This window comes from Miniopterus natalensis, chromosome 12 (genome assembly GCF_054644295.1).
Source record: "Miniopterus natalensis isolate mMinNat1 chromosome 12, mMinNat1.hap1, whole genome shotgun sequence".
NCBI classification, from domain to species: Eukaryota; Metazoa; Chordata; class Mammalia; order Chiroptera; family Miniopteridae; genus Miniopterus; species Miniopterus natalensis.
The window spans coordinates 424,898-452,800 of NC_142092.1; positions in this window are offsets into that span (position 1 = coordinate 424,898).

The following is a 27,903-nucleotide window of genomic DNA, read 5'->3' on the forward strand; positions in this document are numbered from 1 at the left end:
AACATAACCCTAACCCTACGTCCAATCGTAACCCTTACCGGAACTCTAACCCTAGCTCTCAACATAACCCTAACCCTAGGTCCAATCGTAACCCTAACCGGATCTCTAACCCTAGCCCTCAACATAACCCTAACCCTAGGTCCAATCGTAACCCTAAACGGATCTCTAACCATAGCCCTCAACAAAACCCTACCCCTAGGTCCGATCATAAACCAAGCCATCTATCTAAACCTAGCCCTCAACATAACCGTAACCCTGGGTCCAATCGAAAACCTAACCGGATCTCTAACCATAGCCCTCAACATAACCCGAACCCTAGGTCCAATCGTAACCCTAACCGGATCTCTAACCCTAGCCCTCAACATAACCCTAACCCTAGGTCCAATCGTAATCCTATACGGATCTCTAACCATAGCCCTCAACATAACCCTACCCCTAGGTCCAATCATAAACCAAGCCATCTATCTAAACCTAACCCTCAACATAACCCTATCCCTAGGTCCAATCGTAACCCTAACCGGATCTCTAATCCTAGCCCTCAACATAACCGTAACTCTAGGTCCAATCGTAACCCTAACCGGATCTCTAACCCTAGCCCTCAACATAACCCTAACCCTAGGTCCAATCGTAACCCTAACCGGATCTCTAACCCTAGCCCTCAACATAACCCTAACCCTAGGTCCAATCGTAACCCTAACCGGATCTCTAACCCTAGCCCTCAACATAACCCTAACCCTAGGTCAAATCGTAACCCTAACCAGATCTCTAACCCTAGCCCTCAACATAACCCTACAACTAGGTCCAATCATAAACAAGCCATCTATCTAACCCTAGCCCTCAACATAACCCTACCCCTAGGTCCAATCATAAACCAAGCCATCTATCTAAACCTAGCCCTCAACATAACTCTAATCCTAGGTCCAATCGTAACCCTAACCGGATGTCTAACCCTAGCCGTCAACATAACCCTAACCCTAGGTCCAATCGTAAACCTAACCGGAACTCTAACCCTAGCCCTCAACATAACCCTAATCCAAGGTCCAACAGGAACCCTAACCGGATCTCTAACCCTAGCCCTCAACATAACCCTAACCCTAGGTCCAATCGTAACCCTAACCGGATCTCTAACCCTAGCCCTCAACATAACCCTAACCCTAGGTCCAATCGTAACCCTAACCGGATCTCTAACCCTAGCCCTCAACATAACCCTAACCCTAGGTCCAATCGTAACCCTAACCGGATCTCTAACCCTAGCCCTCAACATAACCCTAACCCTAGGTCCAATCGTAACCCTGACCGGATCTCTTACCCTAGCCCTTAACATAACCCTAACCCTATGTCAAATCGTAACCCTAAACGGATCTCTAACCATAGCCCTCAACATAACCCTACCCCTAGGTCCAATCGTAACCCTAACAGGAACTCTAAGCCTAGCCCTCAACATAACCCTAACCCTAGGTCCAATCGTAACCCTAACCGGATCTCTAACCCTAGCCCTCAACATAACGCTAACCCTAGGTCCAATCGAAACCCTAACCAGATCTCTAACCCTAGCCCTCAACATAACCCTAACCCTAGGTCCAATCGTAAGCATAACCGGATCTCTAACCCTAGCCCTCAACATAACCCTAACACTAGGTCCAATCGTAACCCTAACCAGATCTCCAACCCTAGCCCTCAACATAACCCTAACCCTACGTCCAATCATAACCCTAACCGGATCTCTAACCCTAGCCCTCAACATAACCCTAACCCTAGGTCCAATCGTAACCCTAACCGTATCTCTAACCCTAGCCCTCAACATAACCCTAACCCTAGGTCCAATCGTAACCCTAACTGGATCTCTAATCCTAGCCCTCAACATAACCCTAACCCTAGGTCCAATCGTAACCCTAACCGGATCGCTAACCCTATCCCTCAACATCAACCTAACCCTAGGTCCAATCGTAACCCTAACCGGATCTCTAACCCTAGCCCCCAACATAACCCTAACCCTAGGTCCAATCGTAACCCTAACCGGATCTCTAACCCTAGCCCTCAACATAACCCTAACCCTAGGTCCAATCGTAACCCTAACCGGATCTCTAACCCTAGCCCTCAACATAACCCTAACCCTAGGTCCAATCGTAACCCTGACCGGATCTCTTACCCTAGCCCTTAACATAACCCTAACCCTATGTCAAATCGTAACCCTAAACAGATCTCTAACCATAGCCCTCAACATAACCCTAACCCTAGGTCCAATCGTAACCCTAACTGGATCTCTAACCCTAGCCCTCAACATAACCCTAACCCTAGGTCCAATCGTAACCCTAACCGGATCGCTAACCCTATCCCTCAACATCACCCTAACCCTAGGTCCAATCGTAACCCTAACCGGATCTCTAACCCTAGCCCCCAACATAACCCTAACCCTAGGTCCAATCGTAACCCTAACCGGATCTCTAACCCTAGCCCTCAACATAACCCTAACCCTAGGTCCAATCGTAACCCTAACCGGATCTCTAACCCTAGCCCTCAACATAACCCTAACCCTAGGTCCAATCGTAACCCTGACCGGATCTCTTACCCTAGCCCTTAACATAACCCTAACCCTATGTCAAATCGTAACCCTAAACGGATCTCTAACCATAGCCCTCAACATAACCCTACCCCTAGGTCCAATCGTAACCCTAACAGGAACTCTAAGCCTAGCCCTCAACATAACCCTAACCCTAGGTCCAATCGTAACCCTAACCGGATCTCTAACCCTAGCCCTCAACATAACCCTAACCCTAGGTCCAATCGAAACCCTAACCAGATCTCTAACCCTAGCCCTCAACATAACCCTAACCCTAGGTCCAATCGTAAGCATAACCGGATCTCTAACCCTAGCCCTCAACATAACCCTAACACTAGGTCCAATCATAACCCTAACTGGATCTCCAACCCTAGCCCTCAACATAACCCTAACCCTACGTCCAATCATAACCCTAACCGGATCTCTAACCCTAGCCCTCAACATAACCCTAACCCTAGGTCCAATCGTAACCCTAACCGTATCTCTAACCCTAGCCCTCAACATAACCCTAACCCTAGGTCCAATCGTAACCCTAACTGGATCTCTAACCCTAGCCCTCAACATAACCCTAACCCTAGGTCCAATCGTAACCCTAACCGGATCGCTAACCCTATCCCTCAACATCACCCTAACCCTAGGTCCAATCGTAACCCTAACCGGATCTCTGACCCTAGCCCCCAACATAACCCTAACCCTAGGTCCAATCGTAACCCTAACTGGATCTCTAACCCTAGCCCTCAACATAACCCTAACCCTAGGTCCAATCGTAACCCTAACCGGATCGCTAACCCTATCCCTCAACATCACCCTAACCCTAGGTCCAATCGTAACCCTAACCGGATCTCTAACCCTAGCCCCCAACATAACCCTAACCCTAGGTCCAATCGTAACCCTAACCGGATCTCTAACCCTAGCCCTCAACATAACCCTAACCCTAGGTCCAATCGTAAGCATAACCGGATCTCTAACCCTAGCCCTCAACATAACCCTAACCCAAGTCCAACCTTAACCCTAACCGGATCTCTAATCCTAGCCCTCAACATAACCCTAACCCTGGGTCCAATCGTAACCCTAACCAGATCTCTAACCCTAGCCCTCAACATAACCCTAACCCTGGGTCCAATGGTAACCCTAACCGGATCTCTAACCCTAGCCCTCAACATAACCCTAACCCTAGGTCCAATCGTAACCCTAACCGGATCTCCAAACTTAGCCCTCAACATAACCCTAACCCTACGTTCAATCGTAACCCTAACCGGATCTCTAACCCTAGCCTTCAACATAACCCCAACCCTAGGTCCAATCGTAAGCATAACCGGATCTCTAACCCGAGCCCTCAACATAACCCTAACCCTAGGTCCAATCGTAACCTTAACCGGATCTCTAACCCTAGACCTCAACATAACCCTAACCCTAGGTCCAATCGTAACCCTAACCGGATCTCTAACCCTCGCCCTCAACATAACCCTAACCCTAGGTCCAATCGTAACCCTAACCAGATCTCTAACCCTAGCCCTCAACATAAGCCTAACCCTAGGTCCAATCGTAACCCTAACCGGATCTCTAACCCTAGCCCTCAACATAACCCTAACCCTAGGTCCAATCGTAAGCATAACCGGATCTCTAACCCTGGCCCTCAACATAACCCTAAACCTAGGTCCAATCGTAACCCTAACCGGATCTCTAACACTAGCCCTCAACATAACCCTAACCCTAGGTCCAATCGTAACCCTAACCGGATCTCTAACCCTGGCCCTCAACATAACCCTAACCCTAGGTCCAATCGTAAGCATAAACGGATCTCTAACCCTAGCCCTCAACATAACCCTAACCCTAGGTCCAATCGTAACCCTAACCGGATCTCTAACCCTAGCCCTCAACATAACCCTAACCCTAGGTCCAATCGTAACCCTAACCGGATCTCTAACCCTAGCCCTCAACATAACCCTAAACCTAGGTCCAATCGTAAGCATAACCGGATCTCTAACCCTAGCCCTCAACATAACCCTAAACCGAGGTCCAATCGTAACGCTAACCGGATCTCTAACCCTAGCCCTCAACATAACCCTAAACCTAGGTTCAATCGTAACCCTAACCGGATCTCTAACCCTAGCCCTCAACATAACAATACCCTAGGTCCAATCGTAAGCATAACCGGATCTCTAACCCAAGCCCTCAACATAACCCTAACCCTAGGTCCAATCGTAACCATAACCGGATCTCTAACCCAAGCCCTCAACATAACACTAACCCTAGGTCCAATCGTAAGCATAACCGGATCTCTAACCCTAGCCCTCAACATAACCCTAACCCTAGGTCCAATCGTAACCCTAACCGTATCGCTAACCCTAGCCCTCAACATAACCCTAACCCTAGGTCCAATCGTAAGCATAACCGGATCTCTAACCCTAGCCCTCAACATAACCCTAACCCTAGGTCCAATCGTAACCCTAACAGGATCTCTAAACCTAGCCCTCAACATAACCCTAACCCTAGGTCCAATCGTAACCCTAACCGGATCTCTAACCCTAGCCCTCAACATAACCCTAACCCTAGGTCCAATCGTAACCCTAACCGGATCTCTAACCCTAGCCCTCAACATAACCCTAACCCTAGGTCCAATCGTAACCCTAAACGGATCTCTAACCCTAGCCCTCAACATAACCCTAACCCTAGGTCCAATCGTAACCCTAACCGGATCTCTAACCCTAGCCCTCAACATAACCCTAACCCTACGTCCAATCGTAACCCTAACCGGATCTCTAACCCTAGCCCTCAACATAACCCTAACCCTAGGTCCAATCGTAAGCATAACCGGATCTCTAACCCTAGCCCCCAACATAACCCTAACCCTAGGTCCAATCGTAACCCTAACCGGATCTCTAACCCTAGCCCCCAACATAACCCTAACCCTAGGTCCAATCGTAACCCTAACCGGATCTCTAACCCTAGCCCTCAACATAAGCCTAACCCTAAGTCCAATCGTAACCCTAACCGGATCTCTAACCCTAGCCCTCAACATAACCCTAACCCTAGGTCCAATCGTAACCGTAACCGGATCTCTAACCCTAGCCCTCAACATAACCCTAACCCCAGGTCCAATCGTAACCCTAACCGGATCTCTAACCCTAGCCCTCAACATAACCCTAACCCTAGGTCCAATCGTAACCATAACCGGATCTCTAACCCTAGCCCTCAACATAACCCTAACCCTAGGTCCAATCGTACCCCAACCAGATCGCTAACACTGGCCCTCAACATAACCCTAACCCTAGGTCCAATCGTACCCCTAACCGTATCGCTAACCCTAGCTATCAACATAACCCTAACCCTAGGTCCAATCGTAACCCTAACCGGATCTCTAACCCTAGCCCTCAACCTAACCCTAACCCTAGGTCCAATCGTAACCCTAACAGTCTCTCTAACCATAGCCCTCAACATAAACCTAACACTAGGTCCAATCATAACCCTAACCGGATCTCTAAACCTAGCCCTCAACATAACCCTAACCCTAGGTCCAATCGTAACCCTAACCGGATCTCTAACCGTAGCCCTCAACATAACCCTAACCCTAGGTCCAATCGTAAGCATAACCGGATCTCTAACCCTAGCCCTCAACATAACCCTAACCCAAGTCCAACCTTAACCCTAACCGGATCTCTAACCCTAGCTCTCAACATAACCCTAACCCTAGGTCCAATCGTAACCCTAACCGGATCTCTAACCCTAGCCCTCAACATAACCCTAACCCTGGGTCCAATCGTAACCCTAACCGGATCTCTAACCCTAGCCCTCAACATAACCCTAACCCTGGGTCCAATGGTAAACCTAACCGGATCTCTAACCCTAGCCCTCAACATAACCCTAACCCTAGGTCCAATCGTAACCCTAACCGGATCTCCAACCTTAGCCCTCAACATAACCCTAACCCTAGGTCCAATCGTAACCCTAACCGGATCTCTAACCCTAGCCTTCAACATAACCCTAACCCTAGGTCCAATCGTAAGTATAACCGGATCTCTAACCCGAGCCCTCAACATAACCCTAACCCTAGGTCCAATCGTAACCTTAACCGGATCTCTAACCCTAGCCCTCAACATAACCCTAACCTTAGGTCCAATCGTAACCCTAACCGGATCTCTAACCCTAGCCCTCAACATAACCCAAACCCTAGGTCCAATCGTAACCCTAACCGGATCTCTAACCCTAGCCCTTAACATAACCCTAACCCTAGGTCCAATCGTAACCCTAACCGGATCTCTAACGCTAGCCCTCAACATAACCCTAACCCTAGGTCCAATCGTAACCCTACCGGATCTCTAACACTAGCCCTCAACATAACTCTAACCCTAGGTCCAATCGTAACCCTAAACGGATCTCTAACCCTGGCCCTCAACATAACCCTAACCCTAGGTCCAATCGTAACCCTATCCGGATCTCTAACCCTAGCCCTCAACATAACCCTAACCCTAGGTCCAATCGTAACCCTAACCGGATCTCTAACCCTAGCCCTCAACATAACCCTTATCCTAGGTCCAATCGTAACCCTAACCGGATCTCTAACCCTAGCCCTCAACATAACCCTAACCCTAGGTCCAATCGTAACCTTAACCGGATCTCTAACCCTAGCCCTCAACATAACCCTAAACCGAAGTCCAATCGTAACGCTAACCGGATCTCTAACCCTAGCCCTCAACATAACCCTAAACCTAGGTCCAATCGTAACCCTAACCGGATCTCTAACCCTAGCCCTCAACATAACAATACCCTAGGTACAATCGTAAGCATAACCGGATCTCTAACACTAGCCCTCAACATAACCTTAACCCTAGGTCCAATCGTAACCCTAACCGGATCTCTAACCCTAGCCCTCAACATAACCCTAACCCTAGGTCCAATCGTAACCCTAAACGGATCTCTAACCCTAGCCCTCAACATAACCCTAACCCTAGGTCCAATCGTAACCCTAACCGGATCTCTAACCCTAGCCCTCAACATAACCCTAACCCTACGTCCAATCGTAACCCTAACCGGATCTCTAACCCTAGCCCTCAACATAACCCTAACCCTAGGTCCAATCGTAAGCATAACCGGATCTCTAACCCTGGCCCTCAACATAACCCTAAACCTAGGTCCAATCGTAACCCTAACCGGATCTCTAACACTAGCCCTCAACATAACCCTAACCCTAGGTCCAATCGTAACCCTAACCGGATCTCTAACCCTGGCCCTCAACATAACCCTAACCCTAGGTCCAATCGTAAGCATAAACGGATCTCTAACCCTAGCCCTCAACATAACCCTAACCCTAGGTCCAATCGTAACCCTAACCGGATCTCTAACCCTAGCCCTCAACATAACCCTAACCCTAGGTCCAATCGTAACCCTAACCGGATCTCTAACCCTAGCCCTCAACATAACCCTAAACCTAGGTCCAATCGTAAGCATAACCGGATCTCTAACCCTAGCCCTCAACATAACCCTAAACCGAGGTCCAATCGTAACGCTAACCGGATCTCTAACCCTAGCCCTCAACATAACCCTAAACCTAGGTTCAATCGTAACCCTAACCGGATCTCTAACCCTAGCCCTCAACATAACAATACCCTAGGTCCAATCTTAAGCATAACCGGATCTCTAACCCAAGCCCTCAACATAACCCTAACCCTAGGTCCAATCGTAACCATAACCGGATCTCTAACCCAAGCCCTCAACATAACACTAACCCTAGGTCCAATCGTAAGCATAACCGGATCTCTAACCCTAGCCCTCAACATAACCCTAACCCTAGGTCCAATCGTAACCCTAACCGTATCGCTAACCCTAGCCCTCAACATAACCCTAACCCTAGGTCCAATCGTAAGCATAACCGGATCTCTAACCCTAGCCCTCAACATAACCCTAACCCTAGGTCCAATCGTAACCCTAACAGGATCTCTAAACCTAACCCTCAACATAACCCTAACCCTAGGTCCAATCGTAACCCTAACCGGATCTCTAACCCTAGCCCTCAACATAACCCTAACCCTAGGTCCAATCGTAACCCTAACCGGATCTCTAACCCTAGCCCTCAACATAACCCTAACCCTAGGTCCAATCGTAACCCTAAACGGATCTCTAACCCTAGCCCTCAACATAACCCTAACCCTAGGTCCAATCGTAACCCTAACCGGATCTCTAACCCTAGCCCTCAACATAACCCTAACCCTACGTCCAATCGTAACCCTAACCGGATCTCTAACCCTAGCCCTCAACATAACCCTAACCCTAGGTCCAATCGTAAGCATAACCGGATCTCTAACCCTAGCCCCCAACATAACCCTAACCCTAGGTCCAATCGTAACCCTAACCGGATCTCTAACCCTAGCCCCCAACATAACCCTAACCCTAGGTCCAATCGTAACCCTAACCGGATCTCTAACCCTAGCCCTCAACATAAGCCTAACCCTAGGTCCAATCGTAACCCTAACCGGATCTCTAACCCTAGCCCTCAACATAACCCTAACCCTAGGTCCAATCGTAACCGTAACCGGATCTCTAACCCTAGCCCTCAACATAACCCTAACCCCAGGTCCAATCGTAACCCTAACCGGATCTCTAACCCTAGCCCTCAACATAACCCTAACCCTAGGTCCAATCGTAACCATAACCGGATCTCTAACCCTAGCCCTCAACATAACCCTAACCCTAGGTCCAATCGTACCCCAACCAGATCGCTAACACTGGCCCTCAACATAACCCTAACCCTAGGTCCAATCGTATCCCTAACCGTATCGCTAACCCTAGCTATCAACATAACCCTAACCCTAGGTCCAATCGTAACCCTAACCGGATCTCTAACCCTAGCCCTCAACCTAACCCTAACCCTAGGTCCAATCGTAACCCTAACAGTCTCTCTAACCATAGCCCTCAACATAAACCTAACACTAGGTCCAATCATAACCCTACCGGATCTCTAAACCTAGCCCTCAACATAACCCTAACCCTAGGTCCAATCGTAACCCTAACCGGATCTCTAACCGTAGCCCTCAACATAACCCTAACCCTAGGTCCAATCGTAAGCATAACCGGATCTCTAACCCTAGCCCTCAACATAACCCTAACCCAAGTCCAACATTAACCCTAACCGGATCTCTAACCCTAGCTCTCAACATAACCCTAACCCTAGGTCCAATCGTAACCCTAACCGGATCTCTAACCCTAGCCCTCAACATAACCCTAACCCTGGGTCCAATCGTAACCCTAACCGGATCTCTAACCCTAGCCCTCAACATAACCCTAACCCTGGGTCCAATGGTAAACCTAACCGGATCTCTAACCCTAGCCCTCAACATAACCCTAACCCTAGGTCCAATCGTAACCCTAACCGGATCTCCAACCTTAGCCCTCAACATAACCCTAACCCTAGGTCCAATCGTAACCCTAACCGGATCTCTAACCCTAGCCTTCAACATAACCCTAACCCTAGGTCCAATCGTAAGTATAACCGGATCTCTAACCCGAGCCCTCAACATAACCCTAACCCTAGGTCCAATCGTAACCTTAACCGGATCTCTAACCCTAGCCCTCAACATAACCCTAACCTTAGGTCCAATCGTAACCCTAACCGGATCTCTAACCCTAGCCCTCAACATAACCCAAACCCTAGGTCCAATCGTAACCCTAACCGGATCTCTAACCCTAGCCCTTAACATAACCCTAACCCTAGGTCCAATCGTAACCCTAACCGGATCTCTAACGCTAGCCCTCAACATAACCCTAACCCTAGGTCCAATCGTAACCCTACCGGATCTCTAACACTAGCCCTCAACATAACTCTAACCCTAGGTCCAATCGTAACCCTAAACGGATCTCTAACCCTGGCCCTCAACATAACCCTAACCCTAGGTCCAATCGTAACCCTATCCGGATCTCTAACCCTAGCCCTCAACATAACCCTAACCCTAGGTCCAATCGTAACCCTAACCGGATCTCTAACCCTAGCCCTCAACATAACCCTTATCCTAGGTCCAATCGTAACCCTAACCGGATCTCTAACCCTAGCCCTCAACATAACCCTAACCCTAGGTCCAATCGTAACCTTAACCGGATCTCTAACCCTAGCCCTCAACATAACCCTAAACCGAAGTCCAATCGTAACGCTAACCGGATCTCTAACCCTAGCCCTCAACATAACCCTAAACCTAGGTCCAATCGTAACCCTAACCGGATCTCTAACCCTAGCCCTCAACATAACAATACCCTAGGTACAATCGTAAGCATAACCGGATCTCTAACACTAGCCCTCAACATAACCTTAACCCTAGGTCCAATCGTAACCCTAACCGGATCTCTAACCCTAGCCCTCAACATAACCCTAACCCTAGGTCCAATCGTAACCCTAAACGGATCTCTAACCCTAGCCCTCAACATAACCCTAACCCTAGGTCCAATCGTAACCCTAACCGGATCTCTAACCCTAGCCCTCAACATAACCCTAACCCTACGTCCAATCGTAACCCTAACCGGATCTCTAACCCTAGCCCTCAACATAACCCTAACCCTAGGTCCAATCGTAACCCTAACCGGATCTCTAACCCTAGCCCTCAACATAACCCTAACCCTAGGTCCAATCGTAACCCTAACCGGATCTCTAACCCTAGCCCTCAACATAACCCTAACCCTACGTCCAATCGTAACCCTAACCGGATCTCTAACCCTAGCCCTGAACATAACACTAACCCTAGGTCCAATCGTAACCCTAACCGGATCTCTAACCCTAGCCCTCAACATAACCCTAACACTAGGTCCAATCGTAACCCTAAACGGATCTCTAACCCTGGCCCTCAACATAACCCTAACCCTAGGTCCAATAGTAATTCTAACCGGATCTCTAACCCTGGCCCTCAACATAACCCTAACCCTAGGTCCAATCGTAACCCTAACCGGATCTCTAACCCTAGCCCTCAACATAACCCTAACCCTAGGTCCAATCGTAACCCTAACCGGATCTCTAACCCTAGCCCTCAACATAACCCTAACCCTAGGTCCAATCGTAACCCTAACCGGATCTCTAACCCTAGCCCTCAACATAACCCTAAACCGAGGTCCAATCGTAACGCTAACCGGATCTCTAACCCTAGCCCTCAACATAACCCTAAACCGAGGTCCAATCGTAACGATAACCGGATCTCTAACCCTAGCCCTCAACATAACCCTAAACCGAGGTCCAATCGTAACGCTAACCGGATCTCTAACCCAAGCCCTCAACATAACCCTAACCCTAGGTCCAATCGTAAGCATAACCGGATCTCTAACCCTAGCCCTCAACATAACCCTAACCCTAGGTCCAATCGTAACCCTAACCGGATCGCTAACCCTAGCCCTCAACATAACCCTAACCCTAGGTCCAATCATAAGCATAACCGGATCTCTAACCCGAGCCCTCAACATAACCCTAACCCTAGGTCCAATCGTAACCCTAACCGGATCTCTAACCCTAGCCCTGAACATAACCCTAACCCTAGGTCCAATCGTAACCCTAACCGGATCTCTAACCCTAGCCCTCAACATAACCCTAACCCTAGGTCCAATCGTAACCCTAACCGGATCTCTAACCCTAGCCCTCAACATAACCCAAACCCTAGGTCCAATCGTAACCCTAACCGGATCTCTAACCCTAGCCCTCAACATAACCCTAACCCTAGGTCCAATCGTAACCCTAACCGGATCTCTAACCCTAGCCCTCAACATAACCCTAAACCGAAGTCCAATCGTAACGCTAACCGGATCTCTAACCCTAGCCCTCAACATAACCCTAAACCTAGGTCCAATCGTAACCCTAACCGGATCTCTAACCCTAGCCCTCAACATAACAATACCCTAGGTCCAATCGTAAGCATAACCGGATCTCTAACCCTAGCCCTCAACATAACCTTAACCCTAGGTCCAATCGTAACCCTAACCGGATCTCTAACCCTAGCCCTCAACATAACCCTAACCCTAGGTCCAATCGTAACCCTAAACGGATCTCTAACCCTAGCCCTCAACATAACCCTAACCCTAGGTCCAATCGTAACCCTAACCGGATCTCTAACCCTAGCCCTCAACATAACCCTAACCCTACGTCCAATCGTAACCCTAACCGGATCTCTAACCCTAGCCCTCAACATAACCCTAACCCTAGGTCCAATCGTAACCCTAACCGGATCTCTAACCCTAGCCCTCAACATAACCCTAACCCTAGGTCCAATCGTAACCCTAACCGGATCTCTAAACCTAGCCCTCAACATAACCCTAACCCTACGTCCAATCGTAACCCTAACCGGATCTCTAACCCTAGCCCTGAACATAACCCTAACCCTAGGTCCAATCGTAACCCTAAACGGATCTCTAACCCTAGCCCTCAACATAACCCTAACTCTAGGTCCAATCGTAACCCTAACCGGATCTCTAACCCTAGCCCTCAACATAACCCTAACCCTACGTCCAATCGTAACCCTAACCGGATCTCTAACCCTAGCCCTCAACATAACCCTAACCCTAGGTCCAATCGTAAGCATAACCGGATCTCTAACCCTAGCCCCCAACATAACCCTAACCCTAGGTCCAATCGTAACCCTAACCGGATCTCTAACCCTAGCCCCCAACATAACCCTAACCCTAGGTCCAATCGTAACCCTAACCGGATCTCTAACCCTAGCCCTCAACATAAGCCTAACCCTAGGTCCAATCGTAACCCTAACCGGATCTCTAACCCTAGCCCTCAACATAACCCTAACCCTAGGTCCAATCGTAACCGTAACCGGATCTCTAACCCTAGCCCTCAACATAACCCTAACCCCAGGTCCAATCGTAACCCTAACCGGATCTCTAACCCTAGCCCTCAACATAACCCTAACCCTAGGTCCAATCGTAACCGTAACCGGATCTCTAACCCTAGCCCTCAACATAACCCTAACCCTAGGTCCAATCGTACCCCAACCAGATCGCTAACACTGGCCCTCAACATAACCCTAACCCTAGGTCCAATCGTACCCCTAACCGTATCGCTAACCCTAGCTATCAACATAACCCTAACCCTAGGTCCAATCGTAACCCTAACCGGATCTCTAACCCTAGCCCTCAACATAACCCTAACCCTAGGTCCAATCGTAACCCTAACAGTCTCTCTAACCATAGCCCTCAACATAAACCTAACACTAGGTCCAATCATAACCCTAACCGGATCTCTAAACCTAGCCCTCAACATAACCCTAACCCTAGGTCCAATCGTAACCCTAACCGGATCTCTAACCGTAGCCCTCAACATAACCCTAACCCTAGGTCCAATCGTAAGCATAACCGGATCTCTAACCCTAGCCCTCAACATAACCCTAACCCAAGTCCAACCTTAACCCTAACCGGATCTCTAACCCTAGCCCTCAACATAACCCTAACCCTAGGTCCAATCGTAACCCTAACCGGATCTCTAACCCTAGCCCTCAACATAACCCTAACCCTGGGTCCAATCGTAACCCTAACCGGATCTCTAACCCTAGCCCTCAACATAACCCTAACCCTGGGTCCAATGGTAAACCTAACCGGATCTCTAACCCTAGCCCTCAACATAACCCTAACCCTAGGTCCAATCGTAACCCTAACCGGATCTCCAACCTTAGCCCTCAACATAACCCTAACCCTAGGTCCAATCGTAACCCTAACCGGATCTCTAACCCTAGCCTTCAACATAACCCTAACCCTAGGTCCAATCGTAAGTATAACCGGATCTCTAACCCGAGCCCTCAACATAACCCTAACCCTAGTTCCAATCGTAACCTTAACCGGATCTCTAACCCTAGCCCTCAACATAACCCTAACCTTAGGTCCAATCGTAACCCTAACCGGATCTCTAACCCTAGCCCTCAACATAACCCTAACCCTAGGTCCAATCGTAACCCTAACCGGATCTCTAACCCTAGCCCTTAACATAACCCTAACCCTAGGTCCAATCGTAACCCTAACCGGATCTCTAACGCTAGCCCTCAACATAACCCTAACCCTAGGTCCAATCGTAACCCTACCGGATCTCTAACACTAGCCCTCAACATAACTCTAACCCTAGGTCCAATCGTAACCCTAAACGGATCTCTAACCCTGGCCCTCAACATAACCCTAACCCTAGGTCCAATCGTAACCCTATCCGGATCTCTAACCCTAGCCCTCAACATAACCCTAACCCTAGGTCCAATCGTAACCCTAACCGGATCTCTAACCCTAGCCCTCAACATAACCCTTATCCTAGGTCCAATCGTAACCCTAACCGGATCTCTAACCCTAGCCCTCAACATAACCCTAACCCTAGGTCCAATCGTAACCTTAACCGGATCTCTAACCCTAGCCCTCAACATAACCCTAAACCGAAGTCCAATCGTAACGCTAACCGGATCTCTAACCCTAGCCCTCAACATAACCCTAAACCTAGGTCCAATCGTAACCCTAACCGGATCTCTAACCCTAGCCCTCAACATAACAATACCCTAGGTACAATCGTAAGCATAACCGGATCTCTAACCCTAGCCCTCAACATAACCTTAACCCTAGGTCCAATCGTAACCCTAACCGGATCTCTAACCCTAGCCCTCAACATAACCCTAACCCTAGGTCCAATCGTAACCCTAAACGGATCTCTAACCCTAGCCCTCAACATAACCCTAACCCTAGGTCCAATCGTAACCCTAACCGGATCTCTAACCCTAGCCCTCAACATAACCCTAACCCTACGTCCAATCGTAACCCTAACCGGATCTCTAACCCTAGCCCTCAACATAACCCTAACCCTAGGTCCAATCGTAACCCTAACCGGATCTCTAACCCTAGCCCTCAACATAACCCTAACCCTAGGTCCAATCGTAACCCTAACCGGATCTCTAACCCTAGCCCTCAACATAACCCTAACCCTACGTCCAATCGTAACCCTAACCGGATCTCTAACCCTAGCCCTGAACATAACACTAACCCTAGGTCCAATCGTAACCCTAACCGGATCTCTAACCCTAGCCCTCAACATAACCCTAACACTAGGTCCAATCGTAACCCTAAACGGATCTCTAACCCTGGCCCTCAACATAACCCTAACCCTAGGTCCAATCGTAATTCTAACCGGATCTCTAACCCTGGCCCTCAACATAACCCTAACCCTAGGTCCAATCGTAACCCTAACCGGATCTCTAACCCTAGCCCTCAACATAACCCTAACCCTAGGTCCAATCGTAACCCTAACCGGATCTCTAACCCTAGCCCTCAACATAACCCTAAACCGAGGTCCAATCGTAACGCTAACCGGATCTCTAACCCTAGCCCTCAACATAACCCTAAACCGAGGTCCAATCGTAACGCTAACCGGATCTCTAACCCTAGCCCTCAACATAACCCTAAACCGAGGTCCAATCGTAACGCTATCCGGATCTCTAACCCAAGCCCTCAACATAACCCTAACCCTAGGTCCAATCGTAAGCATAACCGGATCTCTAACCCTAGCCCTCAACATAACCCTAACCCTAGGTCCAATCGTAACCCTAACCGGATCGCTAACCCTAGCCCTCAACATAACCCTAACCCTAGGTCCAATCATAAGCATAACCGGATATCTAACCCGAGCCCTCAACATAACCCTAACCCTAGGTCCAATCGTAACCCTAACCGGATCTCTAACCCTAGCCCTGAACATAACCCTAACCCTAGGTCCAATCGTAACCCTAACCGGATCTCTAACCCTAGCCCTCAACATAACCCTAACCCTAGGTCCAATCGTAACCCTAACCGGATCTCTAACCCTAGCCCTCAACATAACCCAAACCCTAGGTCCAATCGTAACCCTAACCGGATCTCTAACCCTAGCCCTCAACATAACCCTAACCCTAGGTCCAATCGTAACCCTAACCGGATCTCTAACCCTAGCCCTCAACATAACCCTAAACCGAAGTCCAATCGTAACGCTAACCGGATCTCTAACCCTAGCCCTCAACATAACCCTAAACCTAGGTCCAATCGTAACCCTAACCGGATCTCTAACCCTAGCCCTCAACATAACAATACCCTAGGTCCAATCATAAGCATAACCGGATCTCTAACCCTAGCCCTCAACATAACCTTAACCCTAGGTCCAATCGTAACCCTAACCGGATCTCTAACCCTAGCCCTCAACATAACCCTAACCCTAGGTCCAATCGTAACCCTAAACGGATCTCTAACCCTAGCCCTCAACATAACCCTAACCCTAGGTCCAATCGTAACCCTAACCGGATCTCTAACCCTAGCCCTCAACATAACCCTAACCCTACGTCCAATCGTAACCCTAACCGGATCTCTAACCCTAGCCCTCAACATAACCCTAACCCTAGGTCCAATCGTAACCCTAACCGGATCTCTAACCCTAGCCCTCAACATAACCCTAACCCTAGGTCCAATCGTAACCCTAACCGGATCTCTAACCCTAGCCCTCAACATAACCCTAACCCTACGTCCAATCGTAACCCTAACCGGATCTCTAACCCTAGCCCTGAACATAACCCTAACCCTAGGTCCAATAGTAACCCTAACCGGATCTCTAACCCTAGCCCTCAACATAACCCTAACACTAGGTCCAATCGTAACCCTAAACGGATCTCTAACCCTGGCCCTCAACATAACCCTAACCCTAGGTCCAATCGTAATTCTAACCGGATCTCTAACCCTGGCCCTCAACATAACCCTAACCCTAGGTCCAATCGTAACCCTAACCGGATCTCTAACCCTAGCCCTCAACATAACCCTAACCCTAGGTCCAATCGTAACCCTAACCGGATCTCTAACCCTAGCCCTCAACATAACCCTAACCCTAGGTCCAATCGTAACCCTAACCGGATCTCTAACCCTAGCCCTCAACATAACCCTAAACCGAGGTCCAATCGTAACGCTAACCGGATCTCTAACCCTAGCCCTCAACATAACCCTAAACCGAGGTCCAATCGTAACGCTAACCGGATGTCTAACCCTAGCCCTCAACATAACCCTAAACCGAGGTCCAATCGTAACGCTAACCGGATCTCTAACCCAAGCCCTCAACATAACCCTAACCCTAGGTCCAATCGTAAGCATAACCGGATCTCTAACCCTAGCCCTCAACATAACCCTAACCCTAGGTCCAATCGTAACCCTAACCGGATCGCTAACCCTAGCCCTCAACATAACCCTAACCCTAGGTCCAATCATAAGCATAACCGGATCTCTAACCCGAGCCCTCAACATAACCCTAACCCTAGGTCCAATCGTAACCCTAACCGGATCTCTAACCCTAGCCCTGAACATAACCCTAACCCTAGGTCCAATCGTAACCCTAACCGGATCTCTAACCCTAGCCCTCAACATAACAATACCCTAGGTCCAATCGTAAGCATAACCGGATCTCTAACCCTAGCCCTCAACATAACCTTAACCCTAGGTCCAATCGTAACCCTAACCGGATCTCTAACCCTAGCCCTCAACATAACCCTAACCCTAGGTCCAATCGTAACCCTAAACGGATCTCTAACCCTAGCCCTCAACATAACCCTAACCCTAGGTCCAATCGTAACCCTAACCGGATCTCTAACCCTAGCCCTCAACATAACCCTAACCCTACGTCCAATCGTAACCCTAACCGGATCTCTAACCCTAGCCCTCAACATAACCCTAACCCTAGGTCCAATCGTAACCCTAACCGGATCTCTAACCCTAGCCCTCAACATAACCCTAACCCTAGGTCCAATCGTAACCCTAACCGGATCTCTAACCCTAGCCCTCAACATAACCCTAACCCTACGTCCAATCGTAACCCTAACCGGATCTCTAACCCTAGCCCTGAACATAACCCTAACCCTAGGTCCAATCGTAACCCTAACCGGATCTCTAACCCTAGCCCTCAACATAACCCTAACACTAGGTCCAATCGTAACCCTAAACGGATCTCTAACCCTGGCCCTCAACATAACCCTAACCCTAGGTCCAATCGTAATTCTAACCGGATCTCTAACCCTGGCCCTCAACATAACCCTAACCCTAGGTCCAATCGTAACCCTAACCGGATCTCTAACCCTAGCCCTCAACATAACCCTAAACCTAGGTCCAATCGTAAGCATAACCGGATCTCTAACCCTAGCCCTCAACATAACCCTAACCCTAGGTCCAATCGTAACCCTAACCGGATCTCTAACCCTAGCCCTCAACATAACCCTAACCCTAGGTCCAATCGTAACCCTAACCGGATCTCTAACCCTAGCCCTCAACATAACCCTAACCCTAGGTCCAATCGTAACCCTAACCGGATCTCTAACCCTAGCCCTCAACATAACCCTAACCCTAGGTCCAATCGTAAGCATAACCGGATCTCTAACCCTAGCCCCCAACATAACCCTAACCTTAGGTCCAATCGTAACCCTAACCGGATCTCTAACCCTAGCCCTCAACATAACCCTAACCCTAGGTCCAATCGTAACCATAACCGGATCTCTAACCCTAGCCCTCAACATAACCCTAACCCTAGGTCAAATCGTAACCCTAACCGGATCTCTAACCCTAGCCCTCAACATAACCCTACAACTAGGTCCAATCATAAACAAGCCATCTATCTAACCCTAGCCCTCAACATAACCCTACCCCTAGGTCCAATCATAAACCAAGCCATCTATCTAAACCTAGCCCTCAACATAACTCTAATCCTAGGTCCAATCGTAACCCTAACCGGATGTCTAACCCTAGCCGTCAACATAACCCTAACCCTAGGTCCAATCGTAAACCTAACCGGAACTCTAACCCTAGCCCTCAACATAACCCTAATCCAAGGTCCAACAGGAACCCTAACCGGATCTCTAACCCTAGCCCTCAACATAACCCTAACCCTAGGTCCAATCGTAACCCTAACCGGATCTCTAACCCTAGCCCTCAACATAACCCTAACCCTAGGTCCAATCGTAACCCTAACCGGATCTCTAACCCTAGCCCTCAACATAACCCTAACCCTAGGTCCAATCGTAACCCTAACCGGATCTCTAACCCTAGCCCTCAACATAACCCTAACCCTAGGTCCAATCGTAACCCTAACCGGATCTCTAACCCTAGCCCTCAACATAACCCTAACCCTAGGTCCAATCGTAACCCTGACCGGATCTCTTACCCTAGCCCTCAACATAACCCTAACCCTATGTCAAATCGTAACCCTAAACGGATCTCTAACCATAGCCCTCAACATAACCCTACCCCTAGGTCCAATCGTAACCCTAACAGGAACTCTAAGCCTAGCCCTCAACATAACCCTAACCCTAGGTCCAATCGTAACCCTAACCGGATCTCTAACCCTAGCCCTCAACATAACCCTAACCCTAGGTCCAATCGAAACCCTAACCAGATCTCTAACCCTAGCCCTCAACATAACCCTAACCCTAGGTCCAATCGTAAGCATAAATGGATCTCTAACCCTAGCCCTCAACATAACCCTAACACTAGGTCCAATCGTAACCCTAACCGGATCTCCAACCCTAGCCCTCAACATAACCCTAACCCTACGTCCAATCATAACCCTAACCGGATCTCTAACCCTAGCCCTCAACATAACCCTAACCCTAGGTCCAATCGTAACCCTAACCGTATCTCTAACCCTAGCCCTCAACATAACCCTAACCCTAGGTCCAATCGTAACCCTAACTGGATCTCTAACCCTAGCCCTCAACATAACCCTAACCCTAGGTCCAATCGTAAGCATAACCGGATCTCTAACCCTAGCCCTCAACATAACCCTAACCCAAGTCCAACCTTAACCCTAACCGGATCTCTAATCCTAGCCCTCAACATAACCCTAACCCTAGGTCCAATCGTAACCCTAACCGGATCTCTAACCCTAACCCTCAACATGACCCTAACCCTGGGTCCAATCGTAACCCTAACCAGATCTCTAACCTTAGCCCTCAACATAACCCTAACCCTGGGTCCAATGGTAACCCTAACCGGATCTCTAACCCTAGCCCTCAACATAACCCTAACCCTAGGTCCAATCGTAACCCTAACCGGATCTCCAAACTTAGCCCTCAACATAACCCTAACCCTACGTTCAATCGTAACCCTAACCGGATCTCTAACCCTAGCCTTCAACATAACCCCAACCCTAGGTCCAATCGTAAGCATAACCGGATCTCTAACCCGAGCCCTCAACATAACCCTAACCCTAGGTCCAATCGTAACCCTAACCGGATCTCTAACCCTCGCCCTCAACATAACCCTAACCCTAGGTCCAATCGTAACCCTAACCGGATCTCTAACCCTAGCCCTCAACATAAGCCTAACCCTAGGTCCAATCGTAACCCTAACCGGATCTCTAACCCTAGCCCTCAACATAACCCTAACCCTAGGTCCAATCGTAAGCATAACCGGATCTCTAACCCTGGCCCTCAACATAACCCTAAACCTAGGTCCAATCGTAACCCTAACCGGATCTCTAACACCAGCCCTCAACATAACCCTAACCCTAGGTCCAATCGTAACCCTAACCGGATCTCTAACCCTGGCCCTCAACATAACCCTAACCCTAGGTCCAATCGTAAGCATAAACGGATCTCTAACCCTAGCCCTCAACATAACCCTAACCCTAGGTCCAATCGTAACCCTAACCGGATCTCTAACCCTAGCCCTCAACATAACCCTAACCCTAGGTCCAATCGTAACCCTAACCGGATCTCTAACCCTAGCCCTCAACATAACCCTAAACCTAGGTCCAATCGTAAGCATAACCGGATCTCTAACCCTAGCCCTCAACATAACCCTAACCCTACGTCCAATCGTAAGCATAACCGGATCTCTAACCCTAGCCCTCAACATAACCCTAAACCTAGGTTCAATCGTAACCCTAACCGGATCTCTAACCCTAGCCCTCAACATAACAATACCCTAGGTCCAATCGTAAGCATAACCGGATCTCTAACCCAAGCCCTCAACATAACCCTAACCCTAGGTCCAATCGTAACCATAACCGGATCTCTAACCCAAGCCCTCAACATAACACTAACCCTAGGTCCAATCGTAAGCATAACCGGATCTCTAACCCTAGCCCTCAACATAACCCTAACCCTAGGTCCAATCGTAACCCTAACCGGATCGCCAACCCTAGCCCTCAACATAACCCTAACCCTAGGTCCAATCGTAAGCATAACCGGATCTCTAACCCTAGCCCTCAACATAACCCTAACCCTAGGTCCAATCGTAACCCTAACAGGATCTCTAAACCTAGCCCTCAACATAACCCTAACCCTAGGTCCAATCGTAACCCTAACCGGATCTCTAACCCTAGCCCTCAACATAACCCTAACCCTAGGTCCAATCGTAACCCGAACCGGATCTCTAACCCTAGCCCTCAACATAACCCTAACCCTAGGTCCAATCGTAACCCTAACCGGATCTCTAACCCTAGCCCTCAACATAAACCTAACCCTACGTCCAATCGTAACCCTAACCGGATCTCTAACCCTAGCCCTGAACATAACCCTAACCCTAGGTTCAATCGTAACCCTAACCGGATCTCTAACCCTAGCCCTCAACATAACCCTAACACTAGGTCCAATCGTAACCCTAAACGGATCTCTAACCCTGGCCCTCAACATAACCCTAACCCTAGGTCCAATCGTAATTCTAACCGGATCTCTAACCCTGGCCCTCAACATAACCCTAACCCTAGGTCCAATCGTAACCCTAACCGGATCTCTAACCCTAGCCCTCAACATAACCCTAACCCTAGGTCCAATCGTAACCCTAACCGGATCTCTAACTCCAGCCCTCAACATAACCCTAACCCTAGGTCCAATCGTAACCCTAACCGGATCTCTAACCCTAGCCCTCAACATAACCCTAAACCGAGGTCCAATCGTAACGCTAACCGGATCTCTAACCCTAGCCCTCAACATAACCCTAAACCTAGGTCCAATCGTAACCCTAACCGGATCTCTAACCCTAGCCCTCAACATAACAATACCCTAGGTCCAATCGTAAGCATAACCGGATCTCTAACCCAAGCCCTCAACATAACCCTAACCCTAGGTCCAATCGTAACCATAACCGGATCTCTAACCCAAGCCCTCAACATAACACTAACCCTAGGTCCAATCGTAAGCATAACCGGATCTCTAACCCTAGCCCTCAACATAACCCTAACCCTAGGTCCAATCGTAACCCTAACCGGATCGCTAACCCTAGCCCTCAACATAACCCTAACCCTAGGTCCAATCGTAAGCATAACCGGATCTCTAACCCTAGCCCTCAACATAACCCTAACCCTAGGTCCAATCGTAACCCTAACCGGATCTCTAACCCTAGCCCTCAACATAACCCTAACCCTAGGTCCAATTGTAACCCTAACCGGATCTCTAACCCTAGCCCTCAACATAACCCTAACCCTAGGTCCAATCGTAACCCTAACCGGATCTCTAACCCTAGCCCTCAACATAACCCTAACCCTAGGTCCAATCGTAAGCATAACCGGATCTCTAACACTAGCCCTCAACATAACCCTAACCCTAGGTCCAATCGTAACCCTAACCGGATCTCTAACCCTAGCCCTCAACATAACCCTAACCCTAGGTCCAATCGTAACCCTAACCGGATCTCTAACCCTAGCCCTCAACATAACCCTAACCCTAGGTCCAATCGTAAGCATAACCGGATCTCTAACACTAGCCCTCAACATAACCCTAACCCTAGGTCCAATCGTAACCCTAACCGGATCTCTAACCCTAGCCCTCAACATAACCCTAACCCTAGGTCCAATCGTAACCCTAACCGGATCTCTAACCCTAGCCCTCAACATAACCCTAACCCTAGGTCCAATTGTAACCCTAACCGGATCTCTAACCCTCGCCCTCAACATAACCCTAACCCTAGGTCCAATCGTAACCCTAACCGGGTCTCTAACCCTAGCCCTCAACATAAGCCTAACCCTAGGTCCAATCGTAACCCTAACCGGGTCTCTAACCCTAGCCCTCAACATAACCCTAACCCTAGGTCCAATCGTAACCCTAACCGGATCTCTAACCCTAGCCCTCAACATAACCCTAACCCTAGGTCCAATCGTAACCCTAACAGGATCTCTAAACCTAGCCCTCAACATAACCCTAACCCTAGGTCCAATCGTAACCCTAACCGGATCTCTAACCCTAGCCCTCAACATAACCCTAACCCTAGGTCCAATCGTAACCCTAACCGGATCTCTAACCCTAGCCCTCAACATAACCCTAACCCTAGGTCCAATCGTAACCCTAACCGGATCTCTAACCCTAGCCCTCAACATAACCCTAACCCTAGGTCCAATCGTAAGCATAACCGGATCTCTAACACTAGCCCTCAACATAACCCTAACCCTAGGTCCAATCGTAACCCTACCGGATCTCTAACACTAGCCCTCAACATAACTCTAACCCTAGGTCCAATCGTAACCCTAAACGGATCTCTAACCCTGGCCCTCAACATAACTCAAACCCTAGGTCCAATCGTAAGCATAACCGGATCTCTAACCCTAGCCCTCAACATAACCCTAACCCTAGGTCCAATCGTAACCCTAACCGGATCTCTAACCCTAGCCCTCAACATAACCCTAACCCTAGGTCCAATTGTAACCCTAACCGGATCTCTAACCCTCGCCCTCAACATAACCCTAACCCTAGGTCCAATCGTAACCCTAACCGGGTCTCTAACCCTAGCCCTCAACATAAGCCTAACCCTAGGTCCAATCGTAACCCTAACCGGGTCTCTAACCCTAGCCCTCAACATAACCCTAACCCTAGGTCCAATCGTAACCCTAACCGGATCTCTAACCCTAGCCCTCAACATAACCCTAACCCTAGGTCCAATCGTAACCCTAACCGGATCTCTAACACTAGCCCTCAACATAACCCTAACCCTAGGTCCAATCGTAACCCTAAACGGATCTCTAACCCTGGCCCTCAACATAAGCCTAACCCTAGGTCCAATCATAAGCATAAACGGATCTCTAACCCTAGCCCTCAACATAACCCTAACCCTAGGTCCAATCGTAACCCTAACCGGATCTCTAACCCTAGCCCTCAACATAACCCTAACCCTAGGTCCAATCGTAACCCTAACCGGATCTCTAACCCTAGCCCTCAACATAACCCTAAACCTAGGTCCAATCGTAAGCATAACCGGATCTCTAACCCTAGCCCTCAACATAACCCTAACCCTAGGTCCAATCGTAACCCTAACCGGATCTCTAACCCTAGCCCTCAACATAACCCTAACCCTAGGTCCAATCGTAACCCTAACCGGATCTCTAACCCTAGCCCTCAACATAACCCTAACCCTAGGTCCAATCATAACCCTAACCGGATCTCTAACCCTAGCCCTCAACATAACCCTAACCCTAGGTCCAATCGTAAGCATAACCGGATCTCTAACCCTAGCCCCCAACATAACCCTAACCCTAGGTCCAATCGTAACCCTAACCGGATCTCTAACCCTAGCCCCCAACATAACCCTAACCCTAGGTCCAATCGTAACCCTAACCGGATCTCTAACCCTAGCCCTCAACATAAGCCTAACCCTAGGTCCAATCGTAACCCTAACCGGATCTCTAACCCTAGCCCTCAACATAACCCTAACCCTAGGTCCAATCGTAACCGTAACCGGATCTCTAACCCTAGCCCTCAACATAACCCTAACCCCAGGTCCAATCGTAACCCTAACCGGATCTCTAACCCTAGCCCTCAACATAACCCTAACCCTAGGTCCAATCGTAACCGTAACCGGATCTCTAACCCTAGCCCTCAACATAACCCTAACCCTAGGTCCAATCGTACCCCAACCAGATCGCTAACACTGGCCCTCAACATAACCCTAACCCTAGGTCCAATCGTACCCCTAACCGTATCGCTAACCCTAGCTATCAACATAACCCTAACCCTAGGTCCAATCGTAACCCTAACCGGATCTCTAACCCTAGCCCTCAACATAACCCTAACCCTAGGTCCAATCGTAACCCTAACAGTCTCTCTAACCATAGCCCTCAACATAAACCTAACACTAGGTCCAATCATAACCCTAACCGGATCTCTAAACCTAGCCCTCAACATAACCCTAACCCTAGGTCCAATCGTAACCTTAACCGGATCTCTAACCGTAGCCCTCAACATAACCCTAACCCTAGGTCCAATCGTAAGCATAACCGGATCTCTAACCCTAGCCCTCAACATAACCCTAACCCAAGTCCAACCTTAACCCTAACCGGATCTCTAACCCTAGCTCTCAACATAACCCTAACCCTAGGTCCAATCGTAACCCTAACCGGATCTCTAACCCTAGCCCTCAACATAACCCTAACCCTGGGTCCAATCGTAACCCTAACCGGATCTCTAACCCTAGCCCTCAACATAACCCTAACCCTGGGTCCAATGGTAAACCTAACCGGATCTCTAACCCTAGCCCTCAACATAACCCTAACCCTAGGTCCAATCGTAACCCTAACCGTATCTCCAACCTTAGCCCTCAACATAACCCTAACCCTAGGTCCAATCGTAACCCTAACCGGATCTCTAACCCTAGCCTTCAACATAACCCTAACCCTAGGTCCAATTGTAAGTATAACCGGATCTCTAACCCGAGCCCTCAACATAACCCTAACCCTAGGTCCAATCGTAACCCTAACCGGATCTCTAACCCTAGCCCTCAACATAACCCTAACCTTAGGTCCAATCGTAACCCTAACCGGATCTCTAACCCTAGCCCTCAACATAACCCTAACCCTAGGTCCAATCGTAACCCTAACCGGATCTCTAACCCTAGCCCTCAACATAACCCTAACCCTAGGTCCAATCGTAACCCTAACCGGATCTCTAACGCTAGCCCTCAACATAACCCTAACCCTAGGTCCAATCGTAACCCTACCGGATCTCTAACACTAGCCCTCAACATAACTCTAACCCTAGGTCCAATCGTAACCCGAACCGGATCTCTAACCCTAGCCCTCAACATAACCCTAACCCTAGGTCCAATCGTAACCCTAACCGGATCTCTAACCCTAGCCCTCAACATAAACCTAACCCTACGTCCAATCGTAACCCTAACCGGATCTCTAACCCTAGCCCTGAACATAACCCTAACCCTAGGTTCAATCGTAACCCTAACCGGATCTCTAACCCTAGCCCTCAACATAACCCTAACACTAGGTCCAATCGTAACCCTAAACGGATCTCTAACCCTGGCCCTCAACATAACCCTAACCCTAGGTCCAATCGTAATTCTAACCGGATCTCTAACCCTGGCCCTCAACATAACCCTAACCCTAGGTCCAATCGTAACCCTAACCGGATCTCTAACCCTAGCCCTCAACATAACCCTAACCCTAGGTCCAATCGTAACCCTAACCGGATCTCTAACTCCAGCCCTCAACATAACCCTAACCCTAGGTCCAATCGTAACCCTAACCGGATCTCTAACCCTAGCCCTCAACATAACCCTAAACCGAGGTCCAATCGTAACGCTAACCGGATCTCTAACCCTAGCCCTCAACATAACCCTAAACCTAGGTCCAATCGTAACCCTAACCGGATCTCTAACCCTAGCCCTCAACATAACAATACCCTAGGTCCAATCGTAAGCATAACCGGATCTCTAACCCAAGCCCTCAACATAACCCTAACCCTAGGTCCAATCGTAACCATAACCGGATCTCTAACCCAAGCCCTCAACATAACACTAACCCTAGGTCCAATCGTAAGCATAACCGGATCTCTAACCCTAGCCCTCAACATAACCCTAACCCTAGGTCCAATCGTAACCCTAACCGGATCGCTAACCCTAGCCCTCAACATAACCCTAACCCTAGGTCCAATCGTAAGCATAACCGGATCTCTAACCCTAGCCCTCAACATAACCCTAACCCTAGGTCCAATCGTAACCCTAACCGGATCTCTAACCCTAGCCCTCAACATAACCCTAACCCTAGGTCCAATTGTAACCCTAACCGGATCTCTAACCCTAGCCCTCAACATAACCCTAACCCTAGGTCCAATCGTAACCCTAACCGGATCTCTAACCCTAGCCCTCAACATAACCCTAACCCTAGGTCCAATCGTAAGCATAACCGGATCTCTAACACTAGCCCTCAACATAACCCTAACCCTAGGTCCAATCGTAACCCTAACCGGATCTCTAACCCTAGCCCTCAACATAACCCTAACCCTAGGTCCAATCGTAACCCTAACCGGATCTCTAACCCTAGCCCTCAACATAACCCTAACCCTAGGTCCAATCGTAAGCATAACCGGATCTCTAACACTAGCCCTCAACATAACCCTAACCCTAGGTCCAATCGTAAC